The following is a 5,589-nucleotide window of genomic DNA, read 5'->3' as shown; positions in this document are numbered from 1 at the left end:
TTGAACGGAGGAAGAAGCTATATCCATCATGGAACTAGAATTCTTGTGATAACATATTTTAGATGTTTAAGCTTCTTAGCTCACATTTTATGATAATGAGATGTACGTGCATAAATGTGTTTCCAACTAGTAATAGTATCTCAAAGATGCTTGATAACTTGGTGTTTATTCAACTTCTACTTTAGACCAAATACCTCAGTTTTGTCGGAAGGCAAAAGTGGTTTTATCTGGAAAGTTTTTGGGTCATTTAATTTGTGAATAGATGAATGTGAAATAAAATACAACAAGTTTATTCAAACTTTATTTCACGAATTATATATAATACATACGGGATAGAGGTACATATATATCAACCAATCCTCTCGGATGGTCAAACGACGTTACAAAGTAAAATAAAAAGGTACACTGGGCTGTAAACCCTAATAACCCATTTATTATTATAAGACATAGAAAATATGGGTCTTGAGACTCTTGAACAACAAACATCCATAACGTCAACCACGATGTTATTTTCCAGAACCGCTGATCTTTTCCAGAACGTGAAGTCTCGCCTCACGGATCATTTTGTTAAGTTTATCCACTGTTTCACCAATCACCTTGAGTGTCTCTGTTAGTTTGGTTACTTTGTCTCTGATTAAGTGGAGGGCAAGTTTAGTGTCCACCTCATCTCCTTCATCCTCAATAGCCTCATCCACTAGTTTTAAAAGAGACGAGATCTTTTTTTCTAGATGGTGGACTTGTTCAGATATGTTCTCTATTGCTCTTTCGTTGGTTACTATACCATGCTCCACCGATGATAAATTTTCGTTCAGTCTCGCGAGAGCTTCCTGCTGTCTCTTCAGAGCATCCATCCGTGACTCCAAGAAAGTGTGTACGCCTACCCATCCAACAGCAATCACTGGTAATGATACAACCCCTACAATGCCTAAAGGCGCACCCACCCCTGATGCAATTAGAGCTATTGATCCGACAACAACAATGCAAAACGTAGCGCCGAAAAGCACATTCGCAAGTTTACTTTGCTTTTGTGCTTTAGCATATTCCTCAGCAAGCTTCTTTACTTCCTCATCAAGCTTTGTTTTAGCCTCACTCACTTCTTGTAGAAGGGACTCCTGCTGCTTTTGGATCAACTTGAACTGATTCGTGAGCTCGCGGCCATCAAAAGGATCTCCCATGGCTTTAAACTTCTTCAGCTTCTCCAAGGTTTTTTCATACCTCTTCTTCTTTCCCCCAACATCATTTTCTGCCGACTCTTTTTCGAACTGTGCCACGGCCTCTTGAATGTAAAGTCGGCCAATTTCTGCTTTCTCCACGCAATCCATTACATTATCGAAAATCTCTAAAGTCTTCAAGGTATTTTCAAAATAGGCAGTGACCAAAGAGTTTAGAGCTTTGCAATGAAGTTTGCCACATCTTGGCTAACTTCAAAGAGGTGCTTGGAGACCTCCATGTGTATTTCATGTTGGGACAAATACCCGGTCCCAGTCTCAGCTCCAGTGGTGAGTGAGTCTATCACTTTGTTCGCTCGCTCCTGAAGCGCAGGATTAAAGGATTTGAGCTCTGGGTGGTCTTCACAAGCGGATTTGTAAGGACTCAGGTGTACTGAGCATTTCGACATTGTTTCTTCGGATAAAGCCATTGATGATATAACTGAAAGTAAAAAAAATATCAAGAAAACGTAAGACAGATTTAGGAAAATGTTTTGCATAGACCTGAAAATTTTATAGTTCCTCAACAACAACTCTCAGTTTACAAAAAAATAAAAGAAAAAAAAAAGTTATATAAATGTTTTTTGTTTTATATTTTTTTATTTTCATTTTAATGCATTTTCATTAATAAGCACTGATTTTGAAATTATATTTCTGATTTTTTAATATTAGTTTTTAAGAAAATATAATATCCTTGATAATGAAACATATTTTTGAAGAAACTTTATATGCTAATTAATATATATGTACGTCATTCTCGATAATAATTTTATTCTTGATTTCCAAAACAATAAAAAATGTAGAATTATTTTCTGATTACTCACCTAGTGTTTATATTAAGTACATAGAAAAAAAATTACGATAACAAATAGAAAATATGAAGAACACAAAGAAAAATAAAAATAATAAAACAAATTTTTATAAGATTCTTTGTATAACTTTTTTTTAGTTAATAATTGATTTTATTAGCAGAAATATGAGTACAATATACAACTAGGTATATATGAGAAAATCTAAGAATACTTTAAAAGCTGTAGTGAAAGATAGAGAAAGTTACCTAGTTGAATGAGACTCTTGCTCCTCAAGGTTTGAAGTTTGAATGATTTGTTAGGTTGAGTGATAGACATGTATTTATAGGAAAAAAACATGCAGGAGGAACACGTGTTTGGTTAGTTACACTGATTTTGGTTACGAACACGTGTTCTGTTAGTTACAACTTTAACCTCAATAAACATCTATAAATCAATAGTGATGAAAGAATGATAGATACGATGTGGATAACAATTTAGGATAGACTGAAAGAAAAGTGGAAAACAAATTTTGTTTTATGGATCTTTGTGTGGTTTTTTTGTTTTGTTTTTTTTTTTTTTTGTAAAGCTGTGGTTTTAGATTTTTATGGATATAATGAAAGAATGATAAAAAGATGTGGTTTCTAGTTTTTTTTTTTTTTTTTTGTAAACTTGTGAGCAACCAACTGTTGGAGATATTGAACACATGTTTCTCTATATAAGCCACAATCTCTTACGTGATTAAATGGGAAAGGAGAGAAATGAGATGAGGAAAATGTGTGTTTTGGAAACTTTGTAATAAAAATACTTTGTAGGGAAGGAAAAGAGATTTGTTTTGTTTTGGTTTTTGAAATAAAATATACTTTATAATCTTTATTGTTTTACCTATGTTATTTAGTCTCCATGTTAACATAATTGTTATGGATAACATAGCATATATAGCCTTAGAAACTCAAAGTAAAATGCTTTATAATCTTGGTTTTAATTTTGGCTTGTCTTAGTTTGAGATTTGCATAGTGCTATTAGTTTTTAATTATTGAGTTTGGGAGAGGAGTGGAGTTGCCGACTATATATTTTGCTTATCTTTTGGGTCTCGATATATGAACTTGATACGCGGGAGATTCTAATTGGAGCAACGGGATTCTGATGATTACGTTGGTCCCGTTAGCACATCGTGGTAACTAACTGCTAGTTATATTAAACACATGTTTCTTTATATAAGCCACAACTAAACTCTTTAAGTACTGACAACTAAACTCATAAAGATTAAGTACTGACAACTAAACTCATAAAGATTGATGTTTTGAGATTTTTTTTGTGCCACAAAAATTGATGTTTTGTAAATTTCAAGAAGTAATCATTGAAAATATTTAAAATTTTGAATTGTTATTGGTTTAAAATTAAATAATATCTATTTAGTCAAAAATATATATATATTTAAACTTAGTAATCATTGTTTTCTTAAAATGTGTAAAAGATTCTAAACATCAATCTTTATGAGACAGAGAAAGTATTATAAACTTTTTCTTTAAAAAGAGAAAAATATTTCAAAGCTAAAATAATTAGGGAATTCATATATAGGTCCTCAAGTCTTTAGAATAATTAGCTATAAGATTCATATTTAAAATGGGTTAATTTTCTAAAAAAAATAAAACCGTTTAAAAATGTTTAGTATGTTGGATTATGCTTCAAGATAATTTGAGAAGGAAGACATCTAATCCAAATTGAGTCATGGTTTAATTGATAAAGATCAAATATGTTTAGAAGTTATCTAAACATAGAGGTTTTCTAATAGGATTGGGATTGGTGTTTTAGTAAACATAAAAGGTGTCAATGTGTGAGAACAAGACAGCTCTAGGTTTTGAGAGTTTTGAGAGAACAAGACAGTTCTAGGTTTCGAGAGATTTTCCGAAAGATTTATAAAAGAGAGTAATTATTTTAGCTTTTGTGTTCTTCAAACTTGAAGAGTGTTCTTGATACAAATTATATATTTGGTATCAGATCTTTGCAAACGATACTATGGGAGAGATCACGGAGTCATCAAGCACGGCACTAGCAAAAATAAAGGAGGGAGGATCTTCTTCTTCTTCTTCGATCAAATGCCCCATGCTAACCACATCCAATTACACGGTCTATTCTATGTAGATGAGAATTCTCCTCAGGGTGCATAAGGTCTGGGATATCATCGAAGAACCTTCATATGATAATGAAAAGAACGACATGGCTATGGCCTTGTTATTCCAATCAATTCCTGAGACACTTATCTTACAAGTTGGAGAGTTGGATACGGCAAAAGAGGTATAAGAGGCCATAAAGACAAGACATGTAGGAGCAAAAAGAGTTAAGGAAGCAAGATTGCAGACATTGATGGCCGAATTTGATTGGTGGAAGGTGAAGGACACGGAGTCAATCGATTACTTCTCTGGCAAGCAATCTGAAATTTCCTCAAAATCGGCTGCATTAGGAGAAGATATTGAAGAATCCAAGCTCGTCAAGAAGTTTCTGAAGAGTCTCCCCCAGAAAAAGTACATTAATATCGTTGCTTCACTAGAACAAGTACTCGATCTCAAGAAAATGAGTTTTGAAGACATTATTGGCCATTTGAAGACCTATGAAAAGAGCATCGCTGAAGAAGAAGAAGTCCATGATGATCAAAGTAAGTTGATGTATGCAAACATGGAATCTCAAACATACTACGACTCTTCTAGAGATTTTAGAGGTCGAGGACGTGGAGGACAATTCAGTAACAGAGGTAGGGGTCGCGGAGAACGATTCAAAATTGAACGTTTCAATGGTGGACGAGATACCTCAAGGGTGATGATTTGCTATCGATGCGACAAGACAGGACATTTTGCTTCAAATTGTCCTGATGGTCTTCTTAAGCTACAGGAAGTGCAGGAGAGTGATAATAAAAGTACAATGGAAGCAGATGAGCTTATGATACTGAAACAACCTGACCCATTTTTTTTTATAACCTAATATCTAGTGATCCCATACTCACTACTAACCTACTCCCAATCATCAAAAAACAGCGGATAACAATAATAAATCAATAACCATCAAAGAAATAAGATAACATCAATTCCAACAATAATCCAGAACATAAGCTCGTTTTCTAATATCCACTAGGTACTATCCCGTGCATATGCGCGGGTTGTTGTATTAGTTATGTTAAAATAAGGAGATGAATCTTTTAAAATAAGAACAATGTAAAATATATATCATATAGTCTCTAAAATTAAAATTTAGTTTTAAAAATTTACAGTGATATTTCATTTGTTTTTTACAACCCATACAACAAAAATAAGAAATCAAAAATAAAATAAAAAAACGAAAAATGATTTGAGGTATTGTAGAAGAGCATGAGAGAATGTGAAAATAATATAGTAAAAGAATGCCAATATGAGAAAATGAGAGATTGAGAGAATGCTTATTTATATGATAAGAAATGATAGAAGTTACATTTAGAATTATGGAGTTACAATAGTAATTTATTGTATTTGAATAAAATTGAGTGGTAGAATATGATTAATGCATAATTTATTTTATTTTCAGTTATAATTTTATTTTAATGTGTGAGTTAAATGTATTGT

General features: G+C 32.7%; 1 pseudogene; it reads right to left on the bottom strand.

Annotated features, from left to right (window-relative positions):
* LOC104790472 lies at positions 389–2,368 on the bottom strand (annotated as a pseudogene).

Source organism: Camelina sativa, chromosome 6 (assembly GCF_000633955.1).
Source record: "Camelina sativa cultivar DH55 chromosome 6, Cs, whole genome shotgun sequence".
Taxonomy (NCBI): domain Eukaryota; kingdom Viridiplantae; phylum Streptophyta; class Magnoliopsida; order Brassicales; family Brassicaceae; genus Camelina; species Camelina sativa.
The sequence above is the reverse complement of the archived record's forward strand: the minus strand, read 5'-3'. Positions and strand labels throughout refer to the sequence as shown.